Raw genomic sequence first — 13,648 nt, forward strand, 5'->3', positions numbered from 1 at the left:
GACTTAAATGAAGCAAAACATTATATATATGCCTTAATATTAAATGAACCTAAACAGTATACATATGCATTAATATATATATATGCTTGGCTTAACTCAAGCTAAATCTGCTAATTATGGTATATATATGCAATTATGCATGACTTAAATTAAGTTAAATGGAATATATATGCATTATGCGCATGACTTAAATAAAGCAAAATTTTATATATATGCCTTAATATTAAATGAAGCTAAACAGTATACATATGCATTAATATATATATATATATGCTTGGCTTAACTCAAGCTAAACCTGCTAATTATGGTATATATATGCAATTATGCATGACTTAAATGAAGTTAAATGGAATATATATGCATTATGCGCATGACTTAAATGAAGCAAAACATTATATATATGCATTAATATTAAATGAAGCTAAACAGTATACATATGCATTAATATATATATATGCTTGACTTAAATGAAGTTAAACCTGCTAATAATGGTATATATATGCATGACTTAAATGAAACTAAACCTATTAATAATGGTTAATTTAATTGACCTGGAATAATAGAAGACAGGCAGTTTAGTTTGATTAGTAAAAACATGGAAAAATACAAGACAGGCAAAAACATGGAAACTCAGAAACATAGAAACTTTGATTAGTAAAAACTAAAACCAGACCCTTAAATCATACAAGGCAGCAGACGAGGTTATTACTTTGATTAGTAAAAACTAAAACCAGACCCTTAAACTAGACCCACTACCTCAAGCTCAGGACCCTTTCGACGTTGCACAAAAGCCATTACTTTACGTTCAACTAGCAGTGGAATAGTTATGTATGTTTTCGATTTTCTATTTACTCTTTCTTGCTGTAAGAAGCAAGAAGAAGATTCAAAAAGAAAACAATAATTGTTTTTAGAATGTAAAGGTGAAAACTAGAAACACTCACTCACAGACTTACTCACATGCACAAAGCTAAAAAAAGAATACAATCTCACCTTAAACAACTGACGTTGGTTGTGGCTTGTGGAACCTTGTTTGTGGCTTGTGGAACTGTGGTCGTGGCCTCGTGGGACAAAGCATGAAATCAGATTCTCAGAAAAGAGTAAACAAATGGAAGGGGGGACGTTAGGTGTGGGGAAGGAATGAAAATATTTGAGTAAAGAAGAAAGGAAAAATTGGGGGAGGGGTGGGAATTTGGACCGAGGAAAAATTGGGAGAGGGGGTGGGAATTTGGAACGGCAGAAAGAAACTAAGCTTAAGCTTAACTGCTTAAGTTATGAAAAAAAAATTAAATTTAAAAATTAAAACTTATCAAAACGACGTAGTTTTGTCATTTCTTATTCGGGTTTTCGGATAACTCGAATTTGTATTTTATATCCGAGTTAAACCGAAAAATTTAAATTTTTTTTGAGTCGATCCGAATAACTCGAACTATTTAATTCAAAATTTAAATTTTTTATCAAATTTTTCGAATCGAGTCGGATTTTGCTCACCCCTAATCTCATCTATGAGTAGCACGTTGTCAATTGTGATCCTCGCCAATATATGCAATACTCGAAAAATGGAGTGTCTCTATTTACCTCATCAAAGGTAGTTGTTTAGTCTGTCCCTTTCATGAAGCACATGTGGAGCCTCATCAAACCCACATTAGTCCTTTTGCTTCTCTTCTCCACCTAGCTAGAAAGGATATCTTGTATCTCATATAAGATAGATCACAACTAGTCCAAGTGCCAAGATTTGGTGCCAAGGCAGTCAACCTTACTTATAAATTCCCTTCATTAGCCTTAAAAGAAGGGCTTTCTTCTACTTCAGAAACTTTTCTTCTTAATGATGGAATTTTAATCTATCTTCTTACTGAGTGGCTTTCAGCACTTCACCCCCGTATGAACAACCATTCTCCATCATCTTCTTTAGGCCTCAACAATTTATGCAGTGACATTTATGACATGACTCATCTGAAGTGATCATCCCCCAAAATCCTATTGCAATCACTAATCCCACCACCCAACACACTAGCCAAACCAACAATCCCCAACCGACATGCCTTTACAACGATGCATATGAAAATTGTACCACCAGCAAATTAGGCATCACACTCTATCCCCCCTCCCCAAATATGCGTGATATCAACTTCGATGAAACTCTAATAAAATGGAAAAACAAATATTTGGGATAAATATCAATTTTATACATGAACTTTTGTAATGCCTCAAAATTCTAAAATGACACGTGACATAATTTCGGGCTTGAATATTGATGAGAAAATTTATAGAATGACTTAGATGAGACTTTTATGAAAGAAATTTGATATTGGAGATAGAAGCATGTGAAAAGAATCGCTAAAGTGAAAATATAACAAGAAAAAGACTAAATTGCAAATTTTGAAAACTACAAGGACTATTAATTATTATGGATTATTTGACATGAAATGGATTATAATGTGATTTGGTGTGATGAAAATCACTTTTGGGATTAAATTGGAAAATTTGAATAGTACAAGGACTAAATTATAATTTTCTCATTTTTGTTGGAAAAAGAGTCAAAGTGAGATTTTCATTACTCATGGAGTTATAATGAAGATTTATGATGAATTATGAACTTAAGTTTGTCTAAGTATTCAATTTTGAGAAGAAGTCCCTAAAAAGGGGCAAAATAATAATTTTGTTGAAAAAAGATAATTTAGTCAATTCTCAAGTCTTCAATAATGGAAATAACATTTAAATATGATATTTGGTATATTGAATTAATGGAAACATGCACCCAAAGCCCATTGTTGGTATTTTAAAGATGGAAAAGAAACCCATCAACTCATTATCTTCTTCTCTAACGATAGCAGTAAAAAACATGGAAGCTTCCACTTACTTCTTCCATTTACTTGCTTATGTCATTAATTAATCTCAAAATTTCCATTATCCACATTAAGATTTTGATAAAACCTCTACGAAAACTACTTCCTAAACTACTCATCATCATCATCATCAATTTTACCAATTTCAGCTTAGAGTTTATGGAGCTTTTGTGAGAGAAGATGAAGCTAGAGTAAGAAAGCTTTAATAATGGTAAAAAATGGTTTCCTACACCTCCATTAATTGATATTTGTTGAGAAATGATGTGAAAAAGCTTAGAAAAAGTTTATATTAATTATTGGTTATATTTTTGGTTTATGAAAAATGAGGAAATGGTGGTTAGCGAATGTTTAAGCTTGATTTATGATGGAATAAAACTTGTGGAGGCTTGATTTAGTGTTGTAAAGCATCCATTAAATATAATGGATACTCATCCTTTTCTTAAGTTATTAAGCTTAGGTTATAAAGTAATATTGTAATTAAGTGTTTAATTTTGTTAATAATAATGTGAAATTGATGTGTATAATAAAAATCTAAAATGTAGAAGCACTACAAGAAAACAGACATTTAGCGGCGTTTTTAGTGGCGTTTTAATGAAAAACACCGTAAAAATTATACATTAGCGGCGTTTGAAACAAAACGCGCTAAAAACTGAGCAATAGTGGCGTTTTTATCCAAAACGCCGCTAAAAACTGAGAAATAGTGGCGGTTTTTTCAAAATGCCGCAAAAAACTGAGATATAGTGGTACTTTTGTTCCAAACGCCACAAAAGGTTGAGCTATAGTGGCGGTTTTGTAAAAGTGCCGCTAATATTTATTATTTTAACTACTCTATTTTGTTATCCCCAAAATGCCTTAGTATTTTTCCAAAATTAGTTCCCCCTCCCCAATATCAAACTTAATCAACTACTTTTTAATGCATTGATTTTTATTTTGAATCTTATAAAATTTAATCCAACTTAAATATTAAAACTTTACGTCTCAAATTACAAATTCAACTTGAATTCGAGTTTTTACAATCTCAATTGAATCATATTAAATTAGGGACATAACTACGGGGTTGAAAGGATTTCGGCCCCCCTAAAATGAAAATTTTTTCATTTAAACCCTACCATATACAGACTAAATCCTTATAAGGGTCTAATTAAACCCTACATAAACATTAAAACTCTAAACCCTAAAAATAAATTATAAATGGAAAATTATAGGGACTTATACTGTTCCAATATGAAAATGATCATCAGATTGCATTTTCACTTACAACTAAATTTTTGCCCCTAAATGCTAATCCCAAAACCTTAAACTACTTTAAACCCTAAAATATGAAGCCTAGCCCTTAAATCATAAACCCATGACCGCCTAACCCCTAAATCATAACCCATGATCTAAACTATAAACCTTTTTTAAACCCTAAACTCTAAAGCAATATCCTAAAACCTTAAACTACCTTAAACCCTAAAATATAAACCCTAACCCCCTAAATCATAACCCATGACCTATAAACCTTTTAAACCCTAAAATTAATCCAAACTCTAAAAACTAAATCCTTAAACCTTTATACGTAAAATTATAAACCCTAAATTTGTAAACCCTTAAAACAAATTTCACAAACAATAAAAGAGGAAAAAAAGTGAAATGGCAAAATGATGCATTTCACAGATGGATGACTAATATATCAAAATGTTAATTGGTCTCCTTTTGAATTCAATATATATTTCATGTTTACTTTTAGATTTATGAAAAAAATTATTTTGGAATTCATAATTATCTCTCTTAAATTATGGTTAGCAATATTCTAATTTAGTTCTTTGAAAACATTTTATTTGAGTTATCGAATAACAAGTGTCTTAACAATCATATTCTTCTGTCATTTTAGTTGTTAGCTTTGGGCATTAAAATTTGGCTATCTAGATTAGGGTATAACGTGAATGAAATTTTAATTAAGTTAAACAATAGATAAAAACGCCACTAATATGCATTAAAAAGATATTAGAACGCTACCGTTTAATGCTGTGTAATTAGTGGCGTTTTCTACAAAATGCCGCAAAATGTTAGCCTTTAGCGGCGTTTTTATTCAAAACGCCACAAATGTGTATCACGAGTCCAAAAAATGACACCGTATTATCCTTGTTTTTAGTGGCGTTTTTCCAAAATGCCGCAATAGGTCATACATTAGCAGCAAAACGGCACCGTTCTATGTTTTGTTTTTAGTGGCGCTTTTTACAAACGCCACAAAATGTATTACGAGTTGAAGAAACGACACTGTTTATCCTTGTTATTGGTGGCGCTTTGACAAAAACGCCGTAAATTTGTGTTATCTGTTTTCTAAACGGCGCCATTTTATTCTTTGTTTTTAGTGGCGCTTTATATAAAACGCCGCAAAATTGTATTCAAGTTTCAGTAAACGACGCCGTTTTGGCAATGTTATTAGTGGCGCTTGGTTCCAAACGCCGCAATAAGCTATATATTACTGGCGTTTTATCCGGAAGCGCCACAAATATGAGTTAAATGTTTACAAAACGTCTGCGTTTTGTTATTTTTTTTAGTGGCGTTTTATTAGAAACACCGCAAATTGATTCAGTTTTACGAAAACGTCGTCATTTTTTTCCATCCAGTATATCCATAACCCTAAACCCGAAATAACTTAGTTTTCCCCCATCCAAATTTCCCCAAATCCCTAACTTTTCCCCTAATCCCTAAATATTTCCCCAAATCAAAATCAAAATATCCTTCTGCCGTTGAAGACTCCGACTGCCGTTGAAGACTCCGAGTGGACGACCTGCTGCATCGCCGTCTCCTCTACTGCGACCGTCACTTTCGCTCTTCTCTACCGCTACCAATCGGTAACTTTCAGTACTTGTTTTATATCTTTCCCTCTTATTCAATTCCAAAAATCTTGCTTTATAATTTTAGTTTAACGATAAAATTGAATTTTGAACAATAAAAAATGTTTTTGTACTCAAATTGGTGGTCAAAATGGTCACAGTCATCTATTCTTAGTTCGATCGATCGAACTGTCAATTTATTTTCAATTAAATAATTTGTTATAATTCTATAAATTTTAAAAATTTATAAAATCTGGTTCAGTCATCAACCAATCAAATTTTATCCCAATTCATATGGGTTCTTTCCCTTACTTTGGATCGGTATACTATACTATTTCTGACCCAATTTATTGATCAGCTGGTTAGGTCCGATTTTCACAACATAGACAATTAATGGTATTTATTTCTCCTTTAAATGGGAAAAAATTGTTTATTTTGTTGACGATGGTTTAGATTTTAGGATTTAGGTTTGAATATGTTTTGATTATCAATTTAATTGTATTTTGTAATGATTTATATTTTGATTATAATTATTTGAATGTGCTATTTAGTTCTAAACGGGATTGTACTGGTAATATCTCAAAAAAAATATATTTATTTTAAGTTTTGCTTTTTATAATCGAGCAAGGGAATGAAGTTACTTGAAATCAAAATATTTTAAGTTAATTTTATAAATTTATGCTTTGATGTATTATCAATGCACACTACAGCAAAACATTTGCAACAACTGCTGCATATTTTTGGGCTGAGAAGTTTATTTTGACTGAATTATATCACAAAACTGACATGAAGTTTTACTAAGGAAATGTCATTGTCTTTCAATTCTCCATCACTTGATCTTGAACATTGACTGGATTACTCACATTATGCCTTATATCAATTTTCAATTTAGATGGTTGTAGTTTGAAGATGATCTATTTTGGTACAAATCAATTGGATTTTGCTGACATTTAATTTTTAAACTTTTTCAGGGTCATTCTTCTGTATCTGTTTCTGAGACCAAGTAAGTTTTTTACTTAATTACTTTTACATTTATGTTCTGTGTATTGAATCTAATTTGATAAATCAATGCATTCCAGGGAGCAATTGAAAAAATGATCAGCCATTCAGATTGATAATTTTTGTATCAGTTTGTTAGCATCCTTATCAAGTATCAAATGCCTATCTGTTACTTCTTGCACGCTGCAGGTTGGTTATATAATTCCTTCTTGTTTGGGTTATTCTGTCAAGATTTACTTAGAAACTGTTCTATTTTACAATATTAACTAATGTACTAAACTTCATGATACCGAGTACCTGTTACCAAATTAATATATCATAGTATTTGAATTAATTTTGTACAAAAATATTTTTTTGACTGCTTTTAACCAAAACCTAATTTTTTCTTCCCTATTTTTGTACTATGACGATTGTTAATAAATTTAATTATTACTATAATAATTATATGAAGTAATATATATGAAGTAATATTATATTGTATACTAAATATGGTACATATACTTTAATTCCTTGTGTTTTGACTTTTAGGATATAGTTCCATGTGTCTGTATTAGTGAATTAATGTTGTACGTATTTCAGTTACTGCTTCCTGCTCCTCCTGCACTATTGGTTCAACTGAAGCTGCCATTTAATCTTCGAATTAATATTTGGTACTGCTATAGATAAAGTTTTTATATTTGCTTAAACTGAAATATATTTGGTGCTACTCTTATAATCTTACATCTGTTCTAGGTACTATCGAGCACCTGAATTAATATTTGGTGCAACTAAATACACCACAGCCATTGACATCTGTTCTAGGTACAGGTTTCATTGCTAAATTTTTTTCCTTATTTCTATGCATTTTCACTTTAAATTACTTAACAAATATGCATTTGTGGTTGTTATAATTCGGCTCAAGTGAATTAAGTATGGTTGTTGGATGTGTTTTGGGTATGGTTTATTATTGAATTACATTTTGACTATAATTTATTTATTTATTTATTAGTTTGGGAAATGGCAGTGATGAGCTGTTATATTTGGTTGATGATAGATAAATGAATACATATGTACTTATGTCATGAATTTTGGTGATTTGGGATGTAAAGGTCAAATTGTTATATATATATATACATGTTATTGTATGTTCGGCTATGATATTTGACTATTTATGTTTGGTTTACGATGGCAAGAATGAATATGTTTTAACTGTTATATTGAAGTCATATTAAATGACCGAATATATATAAATTGATTTACTTGTGTATATGAAATTTCAGCATGATTTATAGCATATGAAATTGACATGTTTTGATTTGGCTAAATGACATGAAAAATGATTAATGTTAGTCAAGTGAGCAATGTATGAATTGGTTAAGTTGCAAGTGAAATTTGGTTATTTAGATATGCTTGTCTGTGTATGTACAATTTTGCTTACTTAACCATGAGGTATAGTTCAACTTATAGTAATATGCGCATGTGGGATATCCTTTATGGGATAGAAAAACAAGCACACCCTTTATTTCATAACATTAATCAAATGTATGAATTGCAGCCCTTTAAATGTATGAATTGCAGCCCTTTAAATAAACTTGAACCAGACCTGATTCTTGTAGCTTAATTATTATTTGAAGTATGAATAAGTTTTTATATTTGGTTCAACTTAATTATTATTTGATTCAACTTAAGTATGAATAAGTATGAATTAATTTTATTACCATGTAGCTTGCTTGTCCATTAAAATTACAACAATAGCTGACCTTCTCTCCAACCTTATTTTAAATATTTTAAAGATTCAAAGTATATAGGCTGGAAACCTGACGGGTTGCCTTATATCGAGCTGTAAGATGTAATGGATCCTCCCTAGGTGTAACAACGCCACGTATGATGAATCTTAAAAAATTCAAAAAGACTTGAAAAAAGTTCTATCGAGCTCATTTACTATTGAATATTTATTACCATGTAGCTTGCTTGTCCATTAAAATTACAACAATAGCTGACCTTCTCTCCAACCTTATTTTAAATATTTTAAAGATTCAAAGTATATAGGCTGGAAACCTGACGGGTTGCCTTATATCGAGCTGTAAGATATAATGGATCCTCCCTAGGTGTAACAACGCCACGTATGATGAATCTTAAAAAATTCAAAAAGACTTGGAAAAAGCATTTATCATATAGTTTAAAGTTACATAATTTACATAACAACTTACATAACTCATAAAACTTACATAATTTACATAACTCACATAACGTACATAACAACTTACATAACTTAACTAATACATGTAGTTTAATCTAATAATTTCCTTAAAAGCATATAGTTTAAAGTTCAAATTTCATAACTTGCATAATCTACATAGCTTACATAAAACATAAAAATATATCATATCAAGACTTACATAATAAACAACTTACCCGTGTAACTTATTGCCAACTTTAGACTTCAACAACTACGAAATGGATAGGACTTGGATGAATTTCTCAAGGGCAAGCAACGAGTATCAAAATGGAGTGCAATCTTTTTTAGATTTTGCATTTCACAATTCAAGCCAAGAGAATATGATTCTTTGCCCGTGTAAGAAGTGTGGCAATATCTATTGGCATTATCGTGAAGTTGTCTACGAACATCTAATTGTTGATGGCTTCATTCGGGGGTATAAAAATGGATTTTCCATGGAGAGTGTACACCTAGTGGAGCCTCTTCGACGATTAATCCGGGTTATCCTTATAGTGGTTACAGTCAGTATGTTAGAGAAGATGACATGGAAGGTATGATACGGAATGCATTTAATATGCGGAGTGAAGGTTATCATTTCCACCAAACTATGTTGCATCCGATGATTATAATATCGGTGGGAATACTTTTATGGAAACAAGAAGAAGTGTACCGGATGAACAACCGAATGAAGAAGCGGCGAAGTTCTACACGTTACTTGGTGAAATGAATGAAGAACTTTATGAGGGATCAAAATTTTTGAAAATGTCATTCTGTATTCACCTTTTCCACTTAAAATGTTTGGGAGGGTGGACCGAAAACTCTTTGACAATGCTGTTAGAGCTTTTGAGAGAAATGTTCCCGTTTGCAAAAATCCCTCAATCATGTAAAGACATGAAGAAAGTGATAAAAGATTTGGGCCTTGGGTACAACAATATTCATAGTTGCCTAAATGATTGCATGTTGTATTGGGGTGATAACAGTCTTGTCATGTTTGCGGTAAATCTCGTTGGATGAATAGAGATGCAGAAGATGTTAATGAGGATGAATATGGGCCACAGTCAATAAGGAAGCCGAACAAGATTTTGCGATATTTCCCGCTAATCCCAAGGCTTCAAAGGCTATTCATGTCGTCAAAGACAGCAGAGTTTATGATGTGGCATCATGATCAACGAACAGATGATGGATTATTAAGGCATCCTACAGATTCTTTAGCATGGAAATCATTTGACAATAAATTTCCAAGCTTTGTAAGTGATCCTCGGAGTGTAAGGCTCGGGTTAGCATCTGACGAATTTAATCCTTTTAAAATCATGAGCACCTTGTACAGTACTTAGCCTGTGGTCCTTGTTCCTTATAATTTGCCTCCATGGCTCTGCATGAAGCAATCTTGTTTGATATTATCTATGATTATCCCCGGAGAGAAAGGCCCTGGAAATGATATTGACATATATCTGCAGCCACTTATTGAAGAGTTAAAATAATTATGGGCGGGTGTTGAGACGAATGATGTATTGAAAAAGGAGAACTTTTACCTACGTGCTGCTTTGCTGTGGACAATTAATGATTTCCCGGCATATGCGAATTTATCTGGTTGGAGTACCAGAGAACGTTATGCTTGTCCTTGTTGTGCTACTCAAACGTGTTCACAGTGGTTATATAATGGGAAGAAGTTCTGCTATATGGGGCATCGTCGGTGGTTAGATGAAAATCATAGCTATAGATTTCAAAGGGCTTTATTTGACGGTACTGAAGAGTTGAAAAAAGCTCCTGAGCAGACCATTGGATCTGAAATCAAGCACGATGCACTTGAACAATGACGCAAGTAAGTTCTAGAATATGATAAATATTCATATTTTTTTTGATTTGTTTATTTTTTAACGAATTAAACATGTTTTTAACATAGTGAGTACAAACAAGTCTTAAGATCTCGTTCACGCTCACGAAGATTACAACATCGCAAGATTAATAGGTTTTTCGCAGAATCTTTTCATGAATGGTTAAGCCAAACGATATGCAACTCAACATTTTATAGACAAATAATAATGTTTTCTCATAACATTTACAATTACTCAATTTACTTTTGATTCAATAGGTTTGAAGTGGGAATGTCGTTAATGACGAAGTTAAATGGCTTTCCCAAGGTCCGAATCGAGTAGTAAAAAGATATAGTGGCTTCATCATGAATGGATTCAGATTTCGTACCAAATATCGCGAGAGATTGAGGAGAACTCAAAATTGTGGAGTAGTTGTTAATTCTTTAATTACAAGTTACGCTAGTGCTAGGGACAGTAATCCTGTCGAGGGAAATATGGAGTATTACGGACTTCTAACCGACATTATTGAGTTGGATTACTATGGAAAATGGAAAGTTGTCTTATTTCGATGTGATTGGGCTGATGCTAATACTGCTCGCGGAATTAAAAATGATCAGTTTGGTTTTACAATGATGAATTTCTCTCGATTAATTCACACAGGAGAACATTTGATAGACTAGCCGTATGTATTTTCTTCTCAAGTTAAACAAGTTTTTTACTCGAAAGATCCAATTGATGAGGGTTGGTACGTTGTACTCCAAAACACCCCTAGAGACTTGTTTGACATGGGGAATGGAAGTAGAGATGACATCGTTGAAAGATCAGAAACTTTGCCTTTTCCAGAACAAAACTTAAATGAAAATATCCCTAGTACTAGTACACAATTTCAATGGGTTCGTCAGGATGTGGACGAAGATATTTACGATTTATGATGTAGTAAGATTTTATGATTTTTTATTTATATGTAATGTTATAATTTTAACATTGGTCATGTTATATAATTTAACTATTTTATATTTACTATTGTTGTTATTTCTTACTAAAATTTTAACTATTTTATGTGTTGCAGGAAAAAGTAAGTACTTAAGAGATCTTAGTATTGTACAGAATACTACAAATTCGGAAGAAGTAAGTACTGAACAGCAGACAGTTGTTGGATCTTCAAGCGTGCCGGAGAACTTTGACGAGTCTGTGGAATTTCAAAGTAATGTTAAGTTTATTTTACAAATTGTATTAAATTTTATTACTGATTTATTTTTAAATTTCAATATAGTAATAATATATTATTTTTCAGCTGAAAATGGTGGGACACGCAGAGGTCGAGGACGTACGCTCCTAACAGATTTATATAACTTAAATTCTGTCGAGCGTGTCAAAGTAACTAGAAACAGCCATGGTCAGCCTGTTGGACAAGAAGCTCGACTTTAGCAGGCTATTTGGGCATTATAGCACGAAATGCCAATATGTTGCCCATCAACTATGAATCAGGGCATAACATGCCTGATAGCAATAAAAATCAAGCTCTCTCTAATATTAAGGTAACAAAATGTTAATGTAATTTATAATACTTTGGTTTAAGTTTCATTTATATTTAATTCCTAAACCTGTGTTTTTTAGGAGAGGTTTGCTTTTGAGGTCTCTGATACCTATATCAAGAAGGTATTGGGTAAAAAATGGAGAGACCATAAAAGCAGTTTGAAAAAAGAATATTTTAAAAAACCCATAAGCCTCGAAGAAAAATTGTAAAATGTCCCACCGGGAATGCTGAGGTACCAATGGGAAAATGCGGTTCGATTTTGGAATTCGTAGAAAGGAGAGGTATTATGTACTTGCAAACTCTTATAAATTTTTTGGTTTATAGTATTTACTATATACATAATAATAATTTCATTATGTAGGATCGTGAGCGAGTTGGAACAAGCAGCAGGCAAAAACAAAAATTTACGCACACGGCAGGGTCGAGAAGTTTTGCTTGTGTAGCTCAGGCCGCGGTACTATGGATTTATTAATTCTATCAAGTATTAATGACTTTTTACTATTAAATAATATTTTTACTACTATATTGTAGGAAGCCTCGTCTGGTCAAAAAGTTGGACGCCTTCAGCTTTTTGACATTACGCATAGGAAAAAAGATGGAACTCCGATGACATCTGAGGCTGCAGAAATTATGGTATATTTACTTAATAAAATTTGATTCATTATAAATATTTATAATATTTAATTATAATGTTATAATTCGTCGTTTTTATTAGTTTAATTTAAATAATGTTATGTTGTATTCCTTTTTATTGTATATTTCGTTTCTAACTCTTTGACTGATTTTTTAGGAGAAACTAAAGGATAAGAAGGCAGAGTATGAAGCGACTGCTTCGACTGATAGTTCTGTTAATTTTGAGGATATTGATAACAGAATTATTAATGAAGTTTTGGGTCCTGAAAGGTATGGTCGGGTTAGATTTCAAGGATCTGGTGTTAACCCGACCCAATATTTTGGATCCACCTCGCACCAATACATGCCTTCCGGGAGTCAAAGTCAAGCTGAAGTTCAAAGGCTAAAAGATTAGATAGTTCAGATACAAGCTACCACAGATGAGCAAATTTCTCAACTTAGAGCGGAGGCAGTAGCGCGGGAGGCGGAGGCAACAACGAGGGAGTCGGAGCAGAACAGAAAATACAATGAACTCCAGCTACAGCTTCAGTATATGATGACTATGTTCCAGCAATTTCAAAATCCGCCATCTTAGACATTTGTTTTCTTGTAACTTTTAATATTATTGTAAGAATATTTTGAATCTTCATTTACAATTTATATAATATATTTTTCGCATAATTTTTTATTATTTAAATTTGCAGGTTTTGGTTGGATTTCATGGTATATTTGCTGTTTTTGGTTGAATTTCTTGCAAGAGGGTTGGATATAGGTGCAACATACATATTGCAAAACTGGGCAAATTAACGGCGTTTTTTATAAAA

The sequence above is a fragment of the Gossypium hirsutum genome, chromosome A13, assembly GCF_007990345.1.
Source record: "Gossypium hirsutum isolate 1008001.06 chromosome A13, Gossypium_hirsutum_v2.1, whole genome shotgun sequence".
Taxonomy (NCBI): Eukaryota; Viridiplantae; Streptophyta; class Magnoliopsida; order Malvales; family Malvaceae; genus Gossypium; species Gossypium hirsutum.